The sequence below is a fragment of the Cynocephalus volans genome, chromosome 4 (genome assembly GCF_027409185.1).
Source record: "Cynocephalus volans isolate mCynVol1 chromosome 4, mCynVol1.pri, whole genome shotgun sequence".
NCBI lineage: Eukaryota > Metazoa > Chordata > Mammalia > Dermoptera > Cynocephalidae > Cynocephalus > Cynocephalus volans.
Window position 1 is genome coordinate 63,125,975 of NC_084463.1, and position 27,503 is coordinate 63,153,477.

General features: G+C 35.2%; 1 pseudogene; it reads right to left on the reverse strand.

Moving 5' to 3' along the window:
• LOC134375755 (rho GTPase-activating protein 20-like) overlaps nt 1–27,503 on the reverse strand; it is a 101,281-nt pseudogene that overhangs the window by 69,269 nt on the left and 4,509 nt on the right.

Here is a 27,503-nt window from a genome sequence, read left to right on the forward strand (position 1 = left end):
ACTCTCTAATTGCCCCATTTTATTTTCTCATACTAGACATCACTTTCTAATATTATAATTTGTGTGTTTTGCTATCCATCTCCCCACTAGATTGCAAAATCCATGAAAGCGGGGTCCTTATGACCAAATGCCTAGAAAAGTGCTTGATACATAGTTATTGCTAAAATATCTGTTGAATAAATTAGCAATTATCAGGTACTGTTATAGGGGATGAACGAGACAGATAAAATGCCTATTCCTTCCAGAGTGCACATTCTATGAAGGCATAGATATGGTACTGGGAAAAAGAAACTGAGGGATACACCAGATTGAAGAGGTTTCTTTACCTATTTTCCAGAGCTTTTACTATGCCAGTATGTAGAATAAAAATTGATGAAGAACCTTTTTTCCCACAACTGCACACCTGGCAGGAGAAATGCTTCCTACTGACATTGAACACACTGAGAAATGCAGTCCAGTGTCTTGCTTAGGTAGTCCCATCCAGCCTGCTTTGGCTGTGATGCTGGCACTAGGGAAGATTCCTATATCTATACCTGGGCTACAGTATTACATAGCCAGTGTGGTGATAGCAATGATAACAGTGATAACTAGGGAGAGATCTCCAACGCAGTAAGGAGCCAAGGGACAAAAGGCTAAATTGACAGTTCCAGCCATCACTCTTCACCTGGATGTTCTCCCTCGACTACTAGTGTAGGAGGATCTGGGTTTTATTTATCCAGCTTGAGATACTCTGGGTCCTTACTAATTTTGTAAAATTCTTAGCCATTATATCTTCAAATATTTTCTCTGTCCCTTTTTCCTTTCTCTCTTTCTTCTGGAATCGCAGTAACATGTATGTTAGACTGTTTGATATTGTTTCACGGCTCCTGAATGCTTTTGTTTTTTCCTTTGTGTTTCTTTGTGTTTCACTTTGGAAAATTTTTATTCAGCCATCTTTCAGGATTACTGCTTCTTCGTTCAGCTATATCAAGTCTACTGATGAGCCTTTAAAAAAACTCTTCATCTTTGATATCATATATTTATCTATAACATTTCCACTTGGCTTTGTAAAATTCCCATCTCTTTGTTAAAATTTTTCATCTCTTGGCAAATGTGGTCTACCTTTTCCACTAGATCCTTTACATATTAATCATAGTTGTTAAAATGTCCCTGTCTGATAGTTCTAACATTTGGTTCATCTCTCGGTCTGGCTGATTGTCTTCTCTTTCAACAGTAGTGTTTCATTATTTTTTAGTGTGTTGTGAACTTTTTGATTGAATGCCGGACCTTGTGATGGAAGAATAATAGAGACTGAGGTAAAGCGTCATGGAAATGGGCATGTCTCTTCTTCTGTTAGGCTATTAGCATGAGAGGTTGAGTCAATTCAGTCAATAGTTGGGTTTGGATTTTGTTGTTGCTATCTTTAACCTCAGTATACCACACACTTCAAATTCTTCCAGCAATGGGCTGCTGTTACCTTGTGCTCAATGCAAGGGGTGGGATATTGGAGGCTTTTCCCCATGTTTCTGCTCTACTTTCAGCTTTCTGCAATCCCTAAATGCTTGCACTACAGAAGGGAAAGTTCTCTTGGCAGCTAGCCCCTTCCCCAACAGCAGACTCCTATTGCTTGTTAGTCAGCACTGGGCTCTTGGTCGGAGCATGTGGAATTCTCAGAACTTCTGGTATGTCTGATTTCTAGGCACAGCCTATGTACCTGGGCCTCTGAGGTAGGGTCTTCTCATATTCCTGCCCCTCCTTAACCCCATGGCTTCCAAATTCTGCCATGAATCTGTGGTAGCTCTTGGGCAGAAGAAAGTTTCCAGCCTCTCCTTCAGTGGCAGCAGAACTCTGCTTTGTATTGGTGCAGAACCCTGGGAACAAGAAGTTTTTTTTTTTTCCTTCCCATATGGACAGATGACCTGTACTTCAACTCCTTCCCCAGAAGCACTGGGTGTTTGCATGAGTCCTTTGGGTGAGGGAGATTGTTCCCTCTCCAAGAGGCAGATGGGTTTTGCTTTTACCTCTCCCCAGGAAGGAAAAGAGCTTCACCTGGACTCAGGATGAGAGGGTTTGCTGCCCTCCCTTGGTGGCTTAAGGCTTTTGCTTAGTATGAGAGAAGATTCGGAGGAAGAAGGCAATGAGTGCTTCATGTCTGTCTCCCAGAGGCAACCAATTGACTTTTGCATGCCTGGCCACTGAGGTGGGCTCTCTTTCATCTCCTGAACTATCTCTAACCTTTTTTGTGAGAAAACCAGTGTAGGCCCATGGAAAAGAACAAACATGTGAATATTAATTCCCTTTGTGTTCTGGGGATTCCAGTTACTTTAAACTGATACTTTAGCCCACATTTGGGACCTTTACAAAATACTGAACTTTAGTTGATTTCTTTTTACCTGCTTTGGTGATGTCCACCTCTTCCTGCCATGATCTTCCAAAAGTAAAACAGTTTATGTGTCCTATCTCTCTTCGGAGGGGCTTGTCACTCTTTGGAACTTAGTTCACCTGGTTGTTTTACAAACTCAGTTCACTAATGGGTTCAAGAGAACCTATATTTTTGATTTACTCATTATTAGAATGGAAATGATGGTCCCTTGAGAATTTATTTTATTAAGGAAACAGCTGTTTAATATTTTTTCAATCCTTCATCCTTTTAAGATGTGAGGGGTTTTTTTGTTTGTTTTTGCTAAGCTCATTTCAGTTCTCAATTTCTAAGGTTCTGAGGAAATCACGGAAGAGAAATATAAATTTAGGCTGCAGTTATCAGTTAAAGAGAATAAGAAACTAAACCTGGCTATTGGGTAGTCACTGGCCATTCAGAGACACAACAGAAACCTAAAGAAATGATTATGTTATGTGTGTGGTGAAAAACCATGATGGGAATTTAGTGTGAGGAGTGTGGGGAGTTGAAGAGGGAAGATAGAAAGATCTGGCTAGGAAAGGTATCACAAGGCATAAGTTGAACTGAGCCATGAAGTAATTATCTCAGTACAGAAGCAAAAGGGGAGTCTATTCAAGGCGAAGAGAGATACATAGACCTTAGAAGTGTCTAGGGCTGAAGGGTGGGGAGGGAGTGCCAGGAAATGAGGATTAATGGCATAAATTTAGGAGTTAAACAGACCTGAGTTTGAAACTTGGTCTGATGCTTCAAGACTGTGTGACTTTGGACAGTCAGGTAAGACCTTTAAATTGCATTTTACCAGTCTGTCAAATGGAAGCATTAATGCCTAGTTCTCAGGGTAGCTGTGTGGACTGAATGAGATAATCCAAGTAAGGCACTTAGCTAAGCACATCTGGATCACGTCTGTGCTCAACACATAATGGCTGTTACTACTGGTAGCAATGGTTCTCTATCACAGAGTAGCAGCACCACACATCCTCTGCAGTATTAATCACTTGGAACTTCTCTAGAAACTTGAAGGAGGCTACAGGGTCACTTGCTTTAGGAAAACAATTGTCTCCCTGTTGCCCAAGAATAATTCTCTTCTTCCTTAACATATTACAGTTCCTATCTCCTCAGCACAAAAACCAGAACATATGTTTAAAAGTAGTTCCAGAGAGCCCCTTGTACTGGGAAACAGTAAGTAATAATTTATGCCTGGCAAATAGGAAGAACTATTAATTTCATCTGTTTCACTGCCTCTATGTGGGAAGGAAAGCAGATAAAAAAGGGATACACTGAAAATCCATTCTTACTTACAGGGCAGAGTTAAACCCATGTTACATAATGCAAGTACAGTGAAACACAGTTCAGCAAAGACTTCATTTCTGTACCAGGAACTAATGTTTGGTCCATGTGTATAACATCCAAGACTCAGGTGGTGGTTGTTGGTTTGTTTTTTGTCTTGAGCTACCAGAGCCTGCAGTAGCTCTCCAGACACTTAGCAATCCTGAAGAGGCCTGAGAATTGCCCTCCTAGTGTCGCTAAGGAGTAAACTATATTGCCTGAATCTTATTCCCTGGGCTATACCATTTAACTATGTCTTAATCACTTCACAACAAAATTAATGTGAGCATTAACTCACAGATTACTTTCTAATTGCAAAAGGGGGAAAACCCCTATACAGAGGATATCAGGTCATCTTAGCTAAGTGGGACAACCTGACATTATGTACCTCCTGAAATGATGCAATATGAAATATGAGTACTTCAAAAAGTTCACGGAATAATAGAATTTAAAACATAACACAGATCTTTCCATGAACCTTTTAAAGTACCTTCATATACTCTATCATATATAAAGCATTTTTGCACATAATGATTCTTGAATAAAATTAAGTAATCAAGCACTTAGATATAATTTCCAGTTTATAAGAAATATGGGAGAAATAAAGGAACAAGGTAAATGACAATACAAAGAAATATCAGACAAATCCAGAATGTGGGCTGTGGTGGCCAGCCTCTAAGTCAGTAGGCCATGATATCTGCCTGCTGGTATCCATATTCCTGTGTATTCAATTCAGAGTATGTACAATGTTGGTCCTTTTGACCAAGAGCCTACGGCAGAAGTGACAGTATGTCACACTTCCAAGATTAGGTTATAAAAGACACTCTAGCTTTCATCTTGAGTCATCGTGTGTGTGTATGGGTTTGTCTTTCTCTTGAATTGCTTGCTGTGGGGGAGATTAGCTGCTATGTTGTTACCAACCCTATGGAGAGACCCATATGGCAAAAAACTGAGTCCTCATGTTAACAGCCATGTAAGTGACTATTCTTGGTAGTGACTCCTCCAGCCTCAGTCAAGCCTTCAAATGACTGCAGCATCAGTTGACATCTTGACTGCAACCACATGACATATTCTGAGCCAGACCCATCCACCTTGCTTCTAGATTCTCATCCTTAGAAACTGTGAAATAATAAGTGTTTGTTATTTTAAGTTGCTAAGTTTGGGATAATTTGTTATACAGAAATAGATAACTAATATTGACTATTCTATAGACGGATCCAGATTTTAGAACTAGTCTCTTTAGGGGCTTTAAAAAAAGTTACAGGACCTGTTCTATATTACAAGAGAATAAAGAGACATAATGACCAAATGCAACTGTGAACTTTGATTTAATTCCTGGTTTAAAAAATGATAGCTATAAAAATAGGAACTATTAGAATAGTTTGGATCTAAACATATTTTAAATGACATTAAGGAAGTGATGTTAATTTTCTTAGGTGTGGTAATGGTATCTTTGTGTAGAAGAATGCTAATAATTTTAGGAGTTTATGCTGAACTATTTTGAAGTAAGAACTATTAATTAATAGTTTACAATTTAATTTCAAATGATTTAGAAAAAAGAACAATATATATATAAATACCTAAATGAATACAGATGAAACAAATAAACCAAATGCCAATAACTGTAGGTAAAATATAGGTAGTGGGTATATGAGTGTTCATTGTACTATTATATAAATTTTATGCTCAAAATTTTTCCTAATTAAAATGTTAGAAAACTATCGAATGCCCCACCCACCCATATTAGAGCTACCTGTAATTGTCATTAGAATTAAAAAATTCCAGCCCAGTGGAATTTGAGTCCAAATTTCTACACTACAGATTCTCGCTACTCAGTTCAGAAGTTTGCACAACTGCAAAAGAAATATATCAAAGGACCATTGTTGAACCAGTTGTTTCACTTAAAAGTTACCCCATCTGTCCAATGTTTGCTGAAGGTTAAAAAATAAAAAGTTGTTACTGAGTCCTTCATCTTTTCCTGTTTTTATTTTATTTTCCTTTTAATAAAAAGCAGACAATTACTAAGTCCAAAAGGAATTAGTCCATTTAAGTATCCAGGTGCACAAACATAACCATAAACTCATTTTTATATAATAAATTAAGAACTTACGTGTTTATCCAAAACACAGGGGGAAAAAACACAGTGGAAAGAAGAAGAAAAAAAAAAAAGCCAGCAGGAGGACAAGGAATTAATACTCAGAAGTTAACTGGAAAAGGTCCTTTAAAAACCAATGAGTTAAGGGCTGAGCCCGTGGCGCACTCGGTAGCGTGCTGTGCTAGCAGCGCGGCGTCACTCCCGCCGCCGCGGGTTCGGATCCTATATAAGGATGACCGGTGCACTCACTGGCTGAGCGCTGGTCACGGGGAAGAAAAAAAAAAAAAAAAAAAAAAACCAATGAGTTAAATTTGCAAGTTTAGTAAAATTTTACTTCCTTCTGTACCTCCATAATAAAAATATTATCTGGAGATAAGTGCCTGTTTAAAAAAAATTGAGTGACATTCTCGTCATTAACACATCCAAACTATACTTTTTTACAATATAAAGAACATTTCTCTTTCTATCCTGCACTTATGTTTTTATATCATGAATTTCCTATAAAGTTTTCATATCAGAATAAACATAATTCAAATTTATTGAACATAACATATAATTTAAAATATAAGTTTTACTTCACACCACTAGAAATTTAAATTAAAAGTAATCTGATACATCATATGAAGATACTCTGTTAGTGAGGCTGTAGCAAAAACAGGTATTCTACATTACTGGTAAGAATAAAAATGCTACCACCCTTATCAAGGAAAAATGTGGTATTATTTAGCAAAATTATACACAGCAATCCCACTTCTGAAAACAATGCAGAAAAAATAAAAAGAGATAAGCGCAAGGTTTTCCACTGCAGGGTCATTTATAACAAAAGAGTGGCAACGATGTAATCAATCATTCATCAGTAAGGAACAGTATGAATGAACTATGCTGCATATATAAGCAATGGATTACTGGGAACCTGTAGAAAGAGAATAGAAATATTTTTATATTCTGGTATGGAGTGATCACACAGATATAACGTTACATAAAAAGAGTAAGGTGGAAAATTATATAGTATATTATGGTTTATCTAAGAAAAAGAAAGATATATACTTGTGTATATACTTGTATATGTGTGGATATATATATGGACATATATATGGATATATATTGGACGTATATATATATATGGATATATATCCATATCCGCTTATATAAAAAAATTGAATTTTTTAAAGTAAACAATGGCAAAGGGAAAAAGACAGGGTTGAAGAGAAGAGACAGAAATAAAAATTAAACTTCTCTGAATATAGCTTCTTTTAATAGACTCAACTTGAACTATTTACATATTTATAAAACCAAAATAAAATGAAAATAAATTAACCAAAATTTATATCCAGTTAGTGTAATAACCACACAGAGAAAAACTATTCCAAGTGACTTTTTAAAAACAGTAATATAATACATCACTACTGGTATATGTCATAAACATAAATATAGTTGCCAAAAAAAATCTTATCCAGTAATCATATTTGTGGTGGTAGTATTGATACTGTTATTCTGAAACTTTCATGTGTGCATTCTAAGATAATGTAATTATGTGATAGTCTAATCCCTACATTCCCAGTGCCATTGAGAATAGGACTCTCAGCATACAAAGAAAAGAAACATGAATGTTAACATAGACTACTTTACGTTAAACACATGTACTCTTGAGTCTGAACTGGAACTCAATATAAATTCAGTCATGACAATATATTTTCCTTGTTATATCCACTGAAAAGACCTAAAAATGATGACCAGTCTAGTAGCAATGAATATCCCTTGTCCCCAGACTGTAGTCATGGATAAATACCTGATTTCAGGTCTGAGGTAGGAGGTATACAAGATAAACCAAGAACATGTTGTCAAACTAAAAAATACACTTTTAAACAACTCATGTATCAAAGAAGGAATCAAAGGGAAATTAGAAAGGACTTTCAACTGAACAAGAGGGAAAACACTACATTAGAATTTGAGATCAATTAAACAATTTGTCTCCCAAATGTATTCGACTGAAGAATTTGTCCCTGGATATTTGTAATAAAACATATTAAAATCACAAGCCAAAACATCATATTAGTTAACAGAAAATTGTTCTGATACATGCAGTAAAAGGAAACATTACAGTTCACAGGAAATTGTTCTGATATATGCAGTGAAAGGGAACTGAAAGTATCATTTCCAAATTCATCACATCACATAAATTTGGTAAAATATAAGTCCAACAAATTGCAAAGAACTCCTCTCACTGTCTTGTCCTTTGTTTTACATTTGCTCCAATATGACTTGATATTTTGGGTATGCATGCCTAGAGGTGACAAAAAACAGAAGTAGGATCATTATGGTTAACCTCAGCATGCTGAAAACCAAGGAGAGGCTAAATGTTATTAAATGCAGCCCGTGAATGGGAATGAATAGTAGAACCAGGCTGAATTACACACTGCAAAATAAGTAGCAATGTTTGGGCCGAACGGTCACCAACAATTTCCAAATAACCAATAGTTCGTTGATGGGTAGTATTTACAGTACCAAAACCCCATATTTCCCCTCTCTGGAGCACTTCTGCAATGATACCTGATTCTGTGACTAAAACAGAAATCACTGATTTGCAAGTAATGACCTGGACCACCAAGCTGTATCAGATGCAGTTCAAAGTAATGCTTGCATACTTTGTGACAGAAATTGTAGATATTGACCATAGAATAAGTTGAAATTCCAGTAGTAGTAGTAGCTGCTTTCCCTGTGACTGCTGTAGACCATAAGAATAGAAGATGAAGCCACATTTTCCAGGGAAATGTTGGGTTTTACAGAAAGAGATTCAAAGAGAGACCCATGACAAATGGCAATTGCTGTAAACATATTTCCAAGAATAGCCATTTTTGCTTTAAGACATCAATGGCTGGCAGGTTAGAAGCACTGAAAATCACAGGTTTCAGTGCATCTTGAAATAAATATCCAATGAAATGAACATTTTCTCAAAAATAAAACCACTCAAAAAATTAAATTTAAATTTGGTCAACAGGGGTTATTCGCAACTGATAAATATGACCCAAAGGGACAAACTGCTCAACTGAAGAATTGGTGAATTTAACTCACAGAGACAAATTGTTCAACTGATTCCCAATTTGTGGGATGTCACTAAAGTAGTTCTTGGGAGAAATTATGTTATTTAATTCGTACATACTAAAAAAAGATCTTAAAGCAAATACATAAATTTCCAACTTAAGAAACTTAAAAACAAACAATAAAAAATTAAACCAGAAATAAATAGAAGCTCATAATAAAGATCAAAGTAGAATGAATGAAATAGAAGACAAAAAGCCACAGGAAAAAAAATCACTGAAACTAAAAGCTGGCTCTTTAAGAATATTGATAAAATTGTTAAACCTTTGCCAGACTGATCAGGAATAAAACAGGAAAGACACTGATATTACACTATATAATATACTATATATTATATAATACACTAATATATAATATATTCTAAGATGCACTAATACTAGAATTACGAACATCAGAAATTCAAGAGGTAATGTTACTAAAGATTCTACAGATTTTTAAAGGATAATAAGGAAATATTATAAAGAACTACATGTCTATAAATTTGAAAACTTAGATGAAAAAAAAATCCTTGAACTACATAATCTACCACAGCTTTCTCGAAAATAAATAAATAACCTGAATAGTCCTATTAAAGGAACTGAATATGGAGTTAAGGCCTTCCCACAAAATCAACCAACCAGCTAAAACTTCAGGCCCAAATAGCTTCACAGATAAATTCTACCAAACATTTAAGAAAGAAATAATATTAATCCTACATAAACTCTTCTGTAAAATTGAAGGGGAGAAAATACTTCTCAACTTGTTCAAAAAGGCTAGCATTACCCTAATACTAGAACCAAAGACATTATAGGAAAACTGAAAACCAACACCCCTCAGGAATACAGAGGCAAAAATTCTAAAAAATACCCTTAAGCAAACTGAATCCAACAGTATATAAAAAGGACATTACATCATGACCAAGTGAGGTTTATCACAAGAATTCAGTTTCTTTGACATTTAAAAAAAATTAAACAATATAACTGACAGTACAAATTTAAAAAGAAGGTATCATCATCTTAAGAGTGATGGTGAAAAAGCATTTGACAAATTCAATACTCATTCATGACGAAAAGTTGGCAATCGTGGTATAGAAGAGAACTTACTCTTTACTCCTAATATCAGAAATAAAACAAAGATGTCCACTATCACCACTACTCCTCAACACTGTACCACTGTACTACAGATTTTGGTCAGAGATATCAGGGAAGAAAAGGGAATAAAGGGCATCAGATTGGAAGAAAGAAGTAAAACTATCGTTTTTCACATGGCAGTCTATGTAGAAAGTTTAATGGAACCTACAAATTTTTTTACTAAAACTAAAAAGTGAGTTTAGCAAGGTTGAAGGATATAAGACCAATATACAAAAATTGACTATAGGCCACAGACACTGGAGAGGCCCCAGGCAGGCAGAAAACCTGGGCACTGGCTGCTGCTGCCCTGCCCTGCCTGCACAGAAGGCAGAAACCTAATCCTGCCACTACTGGGGGAGACCCTCACACAGCCTCCGTGGAGTTGGTCCACAACAGCCACCATCACAGCTTCTTCTAGCGCATGGATGGCTTCCTGCCACAGTGACATCCGCGATTACCATGCAGGTGGTCCATGGCATATCTAACTTCATTGACACAAGGAGAGTCACTTGAGGAACATGGAAAAAAGGAAAAGATCTTCCCCACCAAAGTCCACTCCAGGGTAACAGAAGAAGCAACTGATCTATCAAATGACCAGAAATCAACATAGAGATATTAGAAATAGAAAAACAAAACAACCTCCCCGCAAAAAAAAAACCCAGAAAATACAACACCACCAAAGAAATTTAGTAACTCTCAAGGACCAGACCCTACAGAACAAGAAAGACTTAAAAAGGCTGAAAATGAATTCTGAGTAACTATCTTAAAGAAACTCAATTAGGTAAGAGAGGACTCAGACAACACAATGACAAGAAAAAATAACCAAGATATGAAGGAGGAAATTTACAAAGAGAGTAATACCTTAAAAAAGAATGTAGCAGAACTCCTGGAACTGAAAGACTCATTCAATGAAATAAAAAACACAATGGAGCGCTTAAGCAGCAGATTAGAGCAAGCAGAAGAAAGAATTTTTCAACTCAAAGGTGGTCTTTATGAAATAATCCAGGCAGAGAAAAAGAAAAAACAATCTAAAAAATGAAGAAAGTTTAAGAGAGCTAGCAGACAACCTTAAGCACACAAACAACCAAATCATGGGTTTTCCAGAAGAGGAAGGAGGTAAAAGCATTGAACGTCTATCTATTCAATGAAATAATGACAGGAAACTTCCCAGAATTTTCCTGGAAAGAAAAGCGGATGACATATTCTAAACACTAAAAGAAAAATCAGCCAGCCAAGAATACTATACCCAGCAAGGTTATCCTTCAGAAACAAGGGAGAAATAGTATATTTGCCAAACAAACACTGTGGGAGTTCATCACCACAATCAGCCCTGCAAGGAATTCTCAAGGGACTCCTGCATCTGGAATATGAAAAACAATAACCACTACCACAAATTCATAAGAAAGAACAAAATCTACTGATAAAACAAAAATGCAAATGAGAAAGAAAAAGGAAACTAAATCTTACCACACACCCCCCCAATACAAACTTTTAAGACAAACAATAAAATGGGAAGAAAGGAACAAAAGATATTTAAAACATCTAAACAAAAAGCAATAAAATACCAGGAGTAAGACAATTTCTCTCAATAACAACCCTACGTAAATGGATTACACTCTCCACTCAGAAGACACAGATTGACAAATTGGATCAAAAAGCTAGACCCAACTATATGCTATCTTCAAAAGACTCACATCGCCTGTAAAGATGCACACAGACTGATAGTGAAGGAATAGAAAGAGATATATACCACACAAGTGGAAACCAAAAATGAGCAAGAGTAGCTATTCTTAGATCAGATAAAATAGACTTTAAACCAAAAACAATAAAAAGTGACAAAGAAGGCCACTACATAATGATAAAGGTATCTATCAAGCAAGAAGACACAACAATCATAAAATATGTATGCACCCAACACTGGAGTGCCCAGACATACAAAGCAATACTATTAGATCTAAAGAAAGACATAGACCCCAATATGATAATAGAGGGGGGAACTGAATACCCCTCTCTCATCATTGCACAGATCATCCAGGCAACAAATCAACAAAGAAACATAGGAGTTAAACTACACTTTAGACCAACTGCACCTGGTAGATATCTACAGAACAGTTCATTGAACAACTACAAAATATACATTCTTCTCATTAGCAGATGGAGCATTCTCTGAGAGACCACATTCAGGTCACAAATCAAGTCTCAATAACTTTAAAAAATTTGAAATCATCTCAAATATCTTTTCAGACCACAACAGATTAAAACTAGAAATTAATAACAATCAAAACTGAGGACTCTATACAAATACGTGGAAATTAAAAAACAGGTTCCCGAATGGCCTATAGGTCCAAGATGAAATTAAACAGGGAATCAAAAAATTTCTAGGAACCCACAAAAATAAAGACACATTATATCAAAACCTGTGTGATACTGCAAAAGCAGTATTAAGAGGGAAGTTTATAGCAATTAATGATTACATCAAAAAAAACAGATGTCAAGTGAACAACCTAATGCTATACCTCAAAGAACTGGAAAAACAAGAACAATACAAACCCAAAGTTAGTAGACAGAAAGAAATAATTAAGATCAGAGCAAAGCTAAATGATATAGAGACTCAAAAAATGATACAAAAGATCGATGAAACAAAAAGTAGATTTTTTTTTTTTTAGAAAATAAACAAAATAAACAAATCACTAGCTAGGGTAACAAAACAAAAGAAGAGAGAAGACCCAAATGATAAAAATCAGAAATGAAAAAAGGAGACATACAACTAATACCACAGAAATACAAGAAACCATGAAACACTATTACAAACAACTATGCAAGAAATTTGAACACCTGGAGGAAATGGATAAATTTCTGGACACATAACAAACTAACCGAGACTGAACCAAGAAGAAACAGAAAATCTGAAAAGACCAGTAAAAGGCAACAAGATTGAAGCAATAATCAGCAGTCTCCCAACAAAGAAAAGCCCAGGACTGGATGGCTTTACTGCTGAATTCTATCAAACATTTGAAGAAGAATTAACACCAATTCTCCTCAAACTATTCCAAAAAATTAAGAGAGGCCACTCTCTCAAACTCATTCTATGAGGACAGCATGACTTTGATACCAAAACCAGACAAAGATACAACAAAAAAAGAAAACTACAGGCCAATGTCATTGACAAACATAGACACAAAAATCCTCAACAAAATACTAGCAATCAGAATATACAGCAACACATCAGAAAAGTTATATAGCACAATCAAGTGGGATTCATCCCAAGTATGCAAGGATGGTTGAATATATGCAAGTCAATAAATGTGATATACAGCATCAACAAAGTCAAGGATAACAAACATATGATTATCTCAATAGATGCAGAAAAAGCATTTGAGAAAATTCAACATTGCTTCATGATAAACTCTCAGCAAATTAGGTATAGAAGGAATCTATCTCAACACAATAAAAGCCACTTACGACAAGCCCACCACCAACATCATCCTGATTGGGGAATATCTAAAGGCTTTTCCCCTAAAAATAGAAACAAGACAAGGATGCCCACTATCACCACTCCTATTTAACACAGTAGTGGAGTACTAGACAAAGCAATCATGCAAGAGAAAGAAATTAAGGGCATCCAGATTGGAAAAGATGAAATCAAACTGTCCCTCTTTGCAGATGACATGATCCTATATATAAAAAAACCTAAAGATTCTACCAAAAAACTCTTAGAGCTGATTAAAAATTTCAGTAATGTTGCAGAATATAAAATCAACGACCCCAAATCAGTTGCGTATATATTCTCCAATAACAAACTAACAGCAAGGGAAATCAAGAAAGCAAGCCCATTTACAATAGTAACCAAAAAAATAAAACACCTAGGAATCAACCCAACAAAGGAGGTCAAAGATCTCTACAATGAGAACTAAAAATCACTACTGAACTGAAAGGAATTAAAGAAGACACAAAAAGATGGAAAGACATTCCATGCTCTTGGATTGGAAGAATTAACATTGTGAAAATGTCCATACTTCCCAGAGTGATCTACAGATTCAATGCAATCTCCATCAAAATACCAATGACATTCTTCACAAAAATAGAAAAAACAATCCTAACATTCATATAGAACAACAAAAGACCCCAAAATAGACACAGGAATCCTAAGCAAAAAATAAAAAAGGCAGAGGCATCATACTACCTGACTTCAAATAATACTACAAAATTTTATTAATCAAAACAGCACGGTAGTTGAATAGAAACAGACTCTCAGACCAATGGACTAGAATAGAGAACCCAGAAATCCACACACATGCTTACAGCCAACTGATTTTGGACAAAGGCACCAAGAATGTACATCAGCCTCTTCAATAAACGGTGCTGGGAAAACTGGACACCCATATGTAGAAGAATGAAACTAGACCTGTATCTCTCACCATATACCAAAATCAACTCGAAATGGATTAAAGCATTATTATTAAGACCCAAAACTATAAAACTACTCAAGAAAACATAGGGGAAACTGAACTTCAGGAAGTAGGACTAAGAAAAGTCTTTAGGAATATGACACCCAAAGCACAGGCAGCAAAAGAAAAAATAAATAAATGGGACTATATCAAACTAAAAAGCTTCTGCACAGCAAAGGAAATAATCAATACGGTGCAATGACAACCTACAGAATGAGAGAAAATATTTGCAAACTATTCATCCAACAAGGGATTAACATCCAGAATATACAAGGAACTGAAACAACTATACAGTAAAAAAAAAAAAAAAAAAAAAAACCTGAAGAACCCAATTAAAAAAAGGGCAAAGGAGACAAATAGCCATTTTGTTGAAGGAAGACATTCAAATGGTCAACAGGTACATAAAGAAATGTTCAACATCACTTATCATCATGGAAATGCAAATTAAAATCAAACTGAGATATCATCTCACCCCAGTTATACTAGCTATAATAAAAAAGACTGAGAATAATAAATGCTTGCGAGGATGTGGAAAGAGGGGAACTCTCCTACACTGTTGGTGGGAGATTTGCTGAAGGGATGCATGTACTCCCATGTTTATCACAGCTCTATTTACAATAGCCAAGATATAGAACCAACTTAAAAGTCCATTGACAGATGACTGGATAAGGAAAATGTGATATATATACACTATTGAATATACCTCAGTCATAAAAAAGAATGAAATTCTGCCATTCACAGCAGCATGGATGAGCATTGGGAAAATTATGTTAAGCAAATAAATCATGCACAATGGGAAAAATACCACATGTCCTCACTCATAAGTGGGAGCTAAAAGAAAAACAAGGAAAGACAGAAACACCACAGTGGTGCTTTGGACTTGCAGATGGAGAGAACATAGGTAGGGTTGCCAGAGGGTGGACGGATGGAGGGGGTGAGAGGCTAGAGAGAGGTTGGGTGGGGGACATGAGGAATAATGGCAATTTGTGGTAATGGGCATACTGATAATACTGATCTGATCATCACATCTTGGACACAGGTGGTGACAGTCAGCTTTGTACCCCAGGAACAGGCAAAAAATGAAATAAAAAACCCTATTCTTAAAAGCATTAAAATATGAAATGGGGGTAAATATGCTAAAAATAGGTACTGTATCCAGTACACTGCAAACTGCAAAGCACTGTTGAGAGATTTTAAAGAAGACCTAAATAACAGAGAAATATATTTTGTTCATATATTGGAAGAATCGATACTGTTATGATATCGATACTACCATAATGATCTACAGATTCAGTGCAATCCCAATCAAAATCCCAGCAGGTAATTTGCAGAAATCATACAGAGCATGTTTTCCAATTACAATATAATTAGATTAAGGACAATAACAGCAAGACACTCAGAAAGTGCTGAAATATTTGGAAATTAAACAACACAAAAAAATAAGCCACAGGTATAAGATGAAATCACAGGGAAATTAGAAAACATTTTGAACTGAAGAAAAATGAAAACACAATATATCCAAGTTTGTGGAATGCACCTAAAACAATGCTTAGGAAAAAAATGTCTCCTTAGAAAAGATAAAGATCTAAAATCAGTAATCTGAGTTTCTATTTTAAGAAGCTAGGAAAAGAAGAGCAAATATAATCCAAAATAAGTGAAAGGAAGGAAATAATAAAGATAAGAGCAAAAGTCATTAAAATAGAGATTTCTTTTTTTAACCATGCTAGAATAACTTAAACTACAAAATAATGGGAAATAATATATGAAACAATCATTTTCAGACATTGGACAACAGAAGTACAGAACAGTAATACCTAAGAGAAAGCAAATAAACAAGGTGAGTTCTGAGATTGTCCCAGATTGCTGCCCAGAGAGATATTCCACCCCACAGTACAAGGAGGAAGCAAAACAGAGCCCAACTTGAGGAGACAGAGTCAAGAATTCAAGCAGGCCAATATGGCTAGAATTCAAAAAGCAGAGTGCCAGTGAGGAAAGAGCTGTCTACAGAGCTCAGAGATCTGCAAAGGGTTCCTCATAAGTTTTCATCTGAGAACTGATCAATGCATGCGAGTGAGGAAACTAACTCAGGTTGTAGAAATCACCATCAAGAAAAAGCAGGTAGAGTGATACCCTGAACTTACAAGGCTGGAAATATTTCTTGTTCCAAACAGCCAAAATGGAGAAACTTCATGAATATAAGGGGCATTGAGTAAAAGATGATACGATTGTTTATGTAGAAAATTCTAATAAATCTATTTTTAAAATGCTACTAGAACTAATAAATGACTGTAATAAGGAGCTTTTGAAATGAGGTTAGTGTGGCTGGGGAATTAAATTTATAATATATAATTTTAGTTCATTTGAATATACATTGCCAGTGATTAGTGGCTACCACACTAGACAGCACAGATTTGGAATTTATAAAGAACACTTAAAATTCAACAATAGAAAAATGGCCCAACAAAAACTGAAGAGATTTCAACCTGACACTTTACCAAAAATGATACACAGATGCTAAATAAGCCCATGAAAACATGCTCAACATCATCAGTCATCAGGGAAATACCAGTTAAAACCACAAAGAAATATAATGACACACACACAGAATGCCTAAAATTAAAAAGAATGACCATAGCAAGTGTTAGCAAGGATGCTGAACAACTGTAACGTTCATACATTGCTAGTGGGAATATAAAATGGTACAACCATTTTGAAAACAATTTGTCATTTTCTTAATATATCTACCTTACAATCCAGCTACCACTTCTTGGTATTTATCAAGAAATGAAAGTATATGTAATCAAGATACACACAAATACTCATACTTGTATGTGAACATACACAGCAACTTTATTTTTAATCACAAAACTCGAAGAAAACCATATCGTCCACCAGCATTTAAAAGGGGTAGCAAATTGTGGTCTGCTCACACAGTGCAATACCATTCAGCAATAGAAAGTGGCCCAGTATTTATATAAAATTCTCAGAAATGCAAACTAATTTATAGTAACATCAAGTAGATCACTGATTGCCAGAGGGTGGGCTGGAGGTATCAAAGGAGGATTGATTACAAAGGCATACAAGGATACTTTGGAGGTTATATAAATGTTCATTATCTTAATTGCTGTATTCGTTGCACAGGTGCCTAACGTATCAAAATCCATCAAATAGTACACTTTAAACATGTGCCCTTTATTGTACATAATTACACTTCAATAAATCTTTAAAGACAAAAAATAAGTCAATAAAATAGAAAGTAAATACAATCGAGAAAAACAACAAAACCAAATGCTGGTTTGTTGAAAAGATAAACAAAATTGATACACCTCTAGCTAGACTGACGTAGGGAATAAAAGATAATTTGGAAATCACCAATACCAAGAATAAAAGAATGATGATTATTATAGTTCCCACATACATCAAAAACATAAAAAAAGAATATTATGCTTAACTTTGTGTTGATTAAGTTGATAATTGGGATGAAATGTACACATTTCTTGAAAGACACAAATGAACAAAATTGACTCATGAAAGAACTGAATACCAAAATAGTTCTATATATATTAACGATAATATCATAATCTAAAATCTTCCCAGAAAAAAACTCAAACACTAGATAATTTCACTGATAAATTCTACCAAACATTTTAAGAAGAAATAATGACCTTCCCTCACACACTTTCAAAAGGAGGAGGTAACACTTTCCAACCCATTTTATGAGGCCACCATTATCCTAATACCAAAACCAGACAAAGATGTTACCAGAAAATTACAGACCCCTATCTCACGTGAACACAGACAGAAAAATAATTCATAAATCATAACCCCCTTCTAAACACAAAAATACATCAGATAAATCCAAACTGAAGGACATTCTACCAAATTATCTAGCCAGTGCTATTCAAAATCATCATCAAAAACAAGGTAAGTCTAAGAAACTGTCACAATCTAGAGGAGATTAAAGAAATACGCTGACTAAATCTAATGTGGTATCCTAGATAAGATCTTGAGATACAAAAAAAAAAAAAAATAGATAAAAACTAAGAAAATCTGAATAAGGTATGGCCTTTAGTTAAAAATGTTGGTTCATTAGTTATGACAAATATACTGTAATATTGTAAAATATAAACAATAGCGTTCCCTGGTTGGGGGCTGTGCAGAAACTGCTTTTCTAAAGCTTTTCTCTAAATCTAAATTATTCCAAAATAAAAAGATTATTTAAAAAATGAAATAACATAATTCACCAAATTAAGTCTGAAAACCCTCACAAAACCCCAACATGATCATATCAAAGTTGCAGAAAAAGCATTTGACAAAATTCTACTCATTCATGATAAAATACTCAATTACTGGAATTAAAGGGCACTTCGTACTTCACAAAGGGCATCTTCCAAAAAAATTCTAAAGGTAGCATACTTAAAGTTGAAAGACTGATATATTCCTACCTAAGGTCAGGAATAAAGAAAGTATATCTTCCTTACCATTTCTGTTCAATAATATACTAGAAGTTCTAGCCAGTACATTATGGCCAGAAAAGAAAATAAATATCAAAAATTAGAATGGAAGAAATAAAACTTTTTATTCATAAAGAAAATGAATGTGAACAAAGACTATACTGAGAAATCTACATTAAAGCTAATAGAATTTTATTTAAAAAGAGCTAATAGAATTAATAAGTGAACTTAGCAAGGTTAAAGGATAAAAAGTTAATAAAATCAATTGTATTTCTACATATTAGCAATGAGCAAATGGAACATAAAATTTTTAAAATAGTCACAATACCAACAAAACAAGATACTTTGGAAAGCAAAGTAATGAAAATATATACATACAGATTGATGGAATAGAATTGACTCCAGAAGTAGACCTATACATACAGGCCAATTGATTTTTCATAAAGGTTCCAGAGTGAAAACACATGTCCTCTTTTCCCAATCCAATTGGGGAATAATAAAAACTTAATTAAACATAATTAAAAACTTTTGCTCCTCAAAAAAAAAAATACTGTTAAGAAAATAAAAAGACAAAGACAGGTTTAGAGAAAAAATTCTCAATATTTATACTGGACAAAGGAGCTATATCCAGAATATATAAAGAACTCTTACAATTCCCTAAGTTTATAAATTAAAAAATGGGCAAGAAATTTAAACAGATCACAAAGAAAAACATATGAACAGGCAATAATTCTATAAAATGATGCATGATATCATTTATCTCCAGGAACATGAACATTAAAACCACCATATGCCCACTAGAATGGCTAAAATTTTTTAAACTATCATTGCTAAGTTTTGGTGAGGATGTAGAACACCTGGAAATCTCATACATTGCTGATGGGTATGTAAAATTGTACAACCATTTTAGAAAACAGTATGGTAGTCTCCTTTAAAGTTAAACAAATACTATATGATTCAGGAATTCAACTCTTAGGTATTTACCCAGAGTGAAGACAATGTCCACATAAAGACTCGCATACAAATATTCTTAACAGCTTTCTTAATAATAACCCCAAACTGCAAGCAACTCAAATGTCTACTGACACATTAATGAGTAAACTAATTGCGGTATACAAGGTGCAATGGATACTACTTGGCAATAAAAAGGAACAAACTTCTCATACATACAACATAGATGAATCTCAAAAACATTCTGCTGAGCCCAAAGAGACGGACACAAAAGAATATACGGGACAGAGAGGGATATTTCCATTTGATAAAAAGTACAATACACCAAAAAGATCCTACACTTTATGGACCTAACAATATAGGTTCGAAACATATACAGCAAGAAATTAATAGAATAACAAGTTTGTGAGTCCACAATTGAAGTGGGAAACATTTCATAGCTCTTTTGGCAAGTGACAGAGTAAGAGGATAAAATATTAGGAAGAATATTGATTATTTATATAACTGGTAATACTTCACATACATACATGTAATACTCATAAAAACCTAACTATATATCAAGTCATAAAAAATTTCTTAAAATCAGATACCATACTACCATATTCTCTGGTACAGGCCATAAACTTAGAAATTAGCATTAAAAATTATGGCCAAAAGTGAAAACAAAAGAAAATAATATGAAATAAAATAAATAAAATTTCCACTTTATACTAAAAAATATATGAAGTAATAAAATAATTACATTAAGCAATATAATTTATAGGAAGATTTAGCCTCCATGACTTAGAGATAAAAGTCAATGATTTGGTGTCTGAATCATTTCAGAATCATTCTGTCATTTTCATTTAAGCTGATGACCTGTCTACATGAAGCCACAACACATAGAACCTAATGGCCACATAAGATTATAATAGTAACAATGACATTTCTTTACCCAGCTCCTAGGAATGGTCTTTATCTTAAGATACAGAAAATTCTCAAAATTGAATTGATCTTATTGAGGCAATCTAGTATGCTGGCTAAGAGAACAAACTTTAGAGTCAGAGAGAAGTAGATTTAAATTTCAACTCTGCTACTTAATAGTTGCAAAACATAAGATAATTTATTTTAAACCTCTAAGATTAAATATCTTTATTTGGAAAATGGAAAAGCCGCCAAACAATGTATACACAAAATATTAGCGTAAAACCTGGCATATGGTTCTGCCTTTTGTAGCAACACGGATGAGTCTGGAGAAAATTATGTTAAGTGAAATAAGCCAGACAAGGAAAGAGAAATGCCACATTTTCATTCATTAACTGGGAGGAAAGGAAAGGAAAGGAAAAAGGAAAGGAGAAAGGAAAGGAGGGGAGGGAGGAAGAAGGAAAGGAAGGAGGGAGGGTAGGAGGGAAGGAAGGAAGGAAGGAAGAAAAGACCACAAAAATACACTGAACTTTCAGAAGGAGAGAACAAATGCTAGGACACTAGAGGGAGAGGGGAGGGAGGGAAAGGGTTTGGGAAGTGAAAGGTTGGGTAAAGGGCATAAAGAAAAATGATAATTTGTAATAATGAAATGCTAATAATTAAAAATAAAAATTAAAAAATCTTGTACTTTGCAATATGCAAATAATTTTAAGAATTTGATAATATACAAATAACTCTTATAACTCATTAATAAAAATTCAAATAACCAATTAAAGATGGTTTAAGTTTTAAATATAAATTCCCTCCCAAAAGATACACAAATAGCAAATAAACACTTGAAAATATGCTCAATATCATTAGGGAAACACAAATCAAAACCATAATAAGTAACCTCTTCACACACACAAAGACGGCTATAATCAAAAAGACAGAAAATAATGTTTTGGTAAGTATGTGGAGAAATTGGAACCTTCATATATTGCAGGTGGGAAGGTAGAATGGCGAAGCTGCCTTGAAAAATAGTTTGGCAGTTCCTTAAAAAGTTAAACATAGTGTTACCCTAAGACCCAACAATTCTATTCCTAGTATATACCCAAGAAAAATGAAACAGATGTTCACACAAAACTTGTAAAAGAATGTTTACAGCAGTGTTATTCATAAATAGCCAAAAGGTGGAAACAACCTAATTTTCCATCAACTGATGAATAAAGAAACAAAACGTGGTATCTATCCATATAATGGAAGGTTATTTGGCAATAAAAAATTAATGAAGTACTGATAAATGCTACAACATGGATGAACCTTGAAAACACTACACTAACTGAAAGAAGCCAGTCACAAAAAACCACATGGCATATGATTCCAGTTATATGGAATGTCCAGAAGAGGCAAAGAAAGGAAGAAACAGAAAATATAAGAAACAGAAAATAGATGAGTGGTTGCTTAGAGCTAGCAATGGAGTGGGGGTGGGTGGGAGAGAATGAGGAGTTACGGTTAATGGCTACAGGTTTGTTTTTGGAGTATGAAAATGCTCTAAGATGGTGGTGATGGTTGCACATCCCTGTCAATATAATAAAAACCACAGAAGTGTATGCTTTTAATGGCTAAGTTAAACAGTATGAACTGTATCTCAATAAAGCTGTTTTTAAAAAGAAAGAATGTTGTCTGGTCCCTTTTCCAACAAATTACATGATCTGAGAAATCACATTTTTTATTTATAAATGAGAATAGTATCTGTTTCTATCTTTCCACCTCCAGCTATAAGAATACATAAAAGGTATGCGACAGAAACATTTTAGAAAGCTAGTTTCTTCATAGTTTGAAGATGACTGTGTTAGTTGTCTATTGCTGCCTAACAAATTACCCCAAAACATAGCAACTTAAAACAACAAATATTTATTATCTTATACAGTTTCTAAGGGTCAGTAATCAGGGAGTTCCTTAGCTGGGTGGGTAGGGCTCATATCTCTTATGAGGCTGCAGTCAAGCTTTCATCTGGGGCTGCCATCTCTGAAGACTTGACTGGCATTGGAAAGTCTGCTTCCAAGCTCATCATGTGGCTGTTACTCGGAGGCTTCAGTTCCTCTGCTGTGGGTCTCTCCACAGGACTGCTCATGAAATGGCATCCCCCAGATCAAGTGATCAGAGAAAGAGAGTGTGAGAGCAATCAAGAGGGAAGCTTCTTTTATAACCTAAACTCAGAAGCCACACAACATCACTTTTGCCAAATCCTATTGGTTACACAGATCAATTGTGATGCAACGTAGAAGGGGATTAGGGGCCAACCCCGTGGCGCACTCGGGAGAGTGCGGCGCTGGGAGCCCAAGCAGTGCTCCCGCCGCGGGTTCGGATCCTATATAAGGATGGCCGGTGCGCTCACTGGCTGAGCGCGGTGCGGCCGGTCAAAAAAATGACAAAAACAAAAAACAAACAAAAAAAAAACGTAGAAGGGGATTAGGCCAGGTTGTGACTACCAGGAGGTGAGAACCACTGGGGGCCACTGTGTAGGCTGGCTATTAAAATAACATTATGATAATAAACAGACAAAAGATCCCACATAAGCAAATGTTTGAGCTTTGCACTGAAAGAGGATACTACTTATTCCTCAGCAGTGTGACAGATGCACTCTCGGAGATGTATTAAGAGTTGCAATAAAAGGGTTTGCAAGGACCATTCATATTGTTTTCCATTCTACTTGTTGCTGAGTTGCTATCAGAATAAAGGAACACAAAATTGTAGAGTTGAGGGCTACATGAAATATTCAGTCAACTTCAATCCACCCCTCCCCCATCACTGACAGATGAAGGAAAAGTCCCAGTCACAGAAAGGATAGGTGACTCTACCAGGGTCATATAGCACTAGAGCAGGGACCCAGAATCCACTCTCTGTGTCTTCCCATTACACTAGGAACTAGGTGTCAGAAAACTAATGGCAGTGATAATATACATGATATAGTAAATGTGTGAGCATAAAGTCAACATACATTAAATAGCTGCTTACTCCAGAATTGACATTTCTTTGTGTGGCTTTTCAACACTGGCAGTGTTATACTATGTCAGGCAGCTGCAGACTCATCCCTTTTTCCATTCCAACTGAGAGCTGACCTACTTAGCTAGGGGAATAAAGAAATCAATCATTCAGTTCAGCTAATATTTACAAAATATCTGTTCTATAGCCAGCACTGAACATTTAGATTTGGAAAAGCAGAAAATACGGTCTCTTCACTCAAAGAGCAGACAGTCAAGTTGAGAAGATAAGCCTAAACCTGGAACACCCAGAAAACTAGACATTATGTGACAGGGTACCAGACAGATTGATATATTTTAATGATTTTATTTAACAAAAACTTATATAGCAATCACAATATGCCAAATACATTATAATATTAACACTTTTAATCCCCTTTGAGGTCACCCCATTTTACGAGGAAAGTGAGGCCTGAGGAGGTTAAGTAACTGCAAAAATTCTCACAGCTGGTAAGAAGATCCAGGGTTCAAACCCAGGAAGAATATGGCTCCAGAGTCCAAACTTTCTTAACCACAGTAATATTAAGCTTCTTGCTAAAAGTAACAATTATTCTTCTGCTTCCTTCATATGTCTTTTTCTCAAGGTTCTGACGGAAAGTCAATCAAGAAATGCCAAAACTCCTTTGAGAAACCCTAACTTTCAAGCTGTACAGGAGAAGGGATTTATCTTGCAGTGAAGATGTACTACAGTGAGGATGTCTTCGGATAGCCTGCTATCCCATGAACAATGGTGAGGAAGGATGAATAAACATGCATTAATGAGAAAGTGCTTTGCTGGTGCCAAAATGAAAGATAAAATTGAATCAGAACTGTGATTAGAAAATTATGCTAAAGTTGGAATGAAGAAATTAAATGGATGTGCTGTCCTGCAAGTACAAAAATAAATTTTTACCCTGTCAAAGCCCACTAGAACGTGGGGAGACAATATAATCTCCTAAAGATTTCCTCCCAGCATCGTACCATAAAAAATTAGCACATTGTACCAGGAACAAATGTATTTGATTGTTTTTAATGAATATAGAAAGCAGTTTAAAAAGAATAAAGTGATATGTGGGCCTGAGAAAACTTTTGACTAACAAAGCAATGAAGTCCATTTTGGTAAAAATTTGCCAATTTTGCCACTAGCATAAATTTCACAAATAATACCAATCAACAAGAAAGTCTCTTATGTATTGGCTACCTGAAGGAGGTCAGGAAAGTCAGAAACTATTATGGTAACCTACTAAATTCCTCTCTCGGTTTGGAAATGGAGCCACTCCTTCATTCACTCACTCATCCAACAAATAGTAATTGAACTTCAAGTATGTACAAGGCATTATTTTATTAACAGATGTATGCTAGGACACTGAAGAGAACATGATATATAAGGTGATTCCAATGAAGTGTGATTGAGTGCTATGACTAAAAGATACGCAGGGTTCTATAGGAGCATGAATATTATTTATGAGGCATTAGAGGAGTTTCTGAAGCAAGTGACACTTGAGCCATGATTAGAGAGTATGGTGGGTTTAGGAAATTGTAAGCATTAGAATTCAGAGTATACAGAATGGGAGAAAATATTTGCAAATTATACATCTGACAAGGGATTAATATCTAGAATGTGCAACGGTTAGAGCTTGGTGTTGTAACACCAAGGTCAAGGGTTTGTATCCCTGTACAGGTCAGCCACAAAAAACAAACAAAAGCAGCAACAGAATATAGAAGGAACTCAAACAGCTTAACAGTAAAAAAATTAAAAAATCTGATTAGAAAATGGGTAAGGGGGCTGAATAGACATTTCTCAAAGAAGATATACAAATGGCCAACCAGTACCTGAAAAAATGCTCAACATCATTAAGCATCAGGGAAATGCAAATCAAAACCATACTGAGATATCATCTCACCCCAGTTAGACTGGCTATTTTCAAAAAGACAAAGAATAACAAATGCTGGCAAGGATGTAGAGAAAGGGGAATCCTTTTACATTGTTGGTGGGACTGTAAATTTTACAGCCATTATGGAAAACAGTATGGAGCCTCCTCAAACAACTACAGATGGAACTACCACACAATCCAGCAATCCAACTACTGTGTATATAACCCAAAGGAATGGAAATCATCATGTTGAAGGGATATCTGCACTCCCAAGTTCATCAAAGCTCTTTCTACAATAGTCGAGATACTGAACCAACCTAAATGTCCATCAACAATAACTGGATAAGGAAAATGTGGTATATATACACAATGGAATACTACTAAGCCATAAAAGAGAATGAAATTTTGCCATTCACAGCAACATGGATGAGCTTGGAGTAAATTATGTTAAGTGAAATAAGCCAGGCACAGAAAGAGAAATACTGCATGTCCTCATTCATAAGTGGGAGATAATAAAGACAAAGAAGCAACCAAGCATACATACCAGCTCTAAAAGGCTTTATAATTCCCATGAAGAATAGATCTTATTAAATAATCTCAGAACAAATGTCAAATTTCCTATTATTAATTAGAGAATTCTGGTACTAATAAAACAAACAACCCCACACGTAAAAAAATGTGATGCGAAACACTCTTCGTCTAATATAATGTTCCAAGCACATACCAATGTATAATATCAGAGTACTTCAAAAATTTCGTGGAAGAATAGAATTAAAAAACAATATGGATCTTTCCGTGAACTTTCTGAAGCACCCTCAAATAAAACTTAGCACTCACCTGGTACCAGGCCGCTTTTGTAAGGCTTTACCCAGGATATGAGATGGAGCACTCCTCCTCCTTTCTGCTTCCATTTTCTGTGAGGAAAAAAATATTGAAATGAAGACCATGTGGCTTATAAGGGAAGTAAATGTTGATTTTCAACTCAAATCAACAAATTTTCTATTGCCTATCTTTACCTAGTAAGGAACCTAAATTTCATTATGGAGATAAACTATAACATCAAAAATGGGATAGTAAGTGTCAAACATGGTATAGGCAGTGTTTCTTATGAGAATAAACAGGTTAAATGTTGATCTGAGTATTTGGGAAAAGTAAGATCATAACCATTACTATTGCTTATCATGTGTCAGGCCCTATGTTAAAGGCTGGACATAGATTATCTCATTTATACCCCAAAATGTCATCAGGGTAGGAACTACTATTCCTATCTCATAGGCAGGACAGGCCCCAAACTGAGCTTCAAGGAAAGACAGTACTTGGAAAGATCCAGTAAAAGAGAACAAAAAAACTGTTAAAGTGAAGGCATCGAGACTAAATTTTTACATAAACATTTAATCAACTTTTAAATTTTGTTCTACATTGAAATATTTGCACATTTGGGAATCTCTTCCTCCAAATAGGCTTTTTTAGTGTAACTTTTTTTAAAAAAAGAAAAAAATCATTTTTTCTCTTCTAGGTGGTATATTAATAGAAGATAAACTGGATAAGTCAGGTACTCTGTTTCCAATGACCTAAAATTTGTGGTGAATGAGGCTTGGATTGTCCAGATAATTACTCTCTAAATTCAATCTTAATATCTCTAGATACAGCCAGAGAGCCTGCCACTAGAGACAGATGAGTAAAATTAACAATATAACCACAAATAGCCATGAGGGAAGTTCAGGCTGTGTCACACTAAAGCCATTCTTCCTGCTATACCCTTTCGCCCTATCCTAACCAGAAGTCTCACCCATGTCTGTGGGTGGGCCTAGGGCAGTCATGCTTGGGAACTGGATGTTGCTCTAATAGGAACCATATAAAAC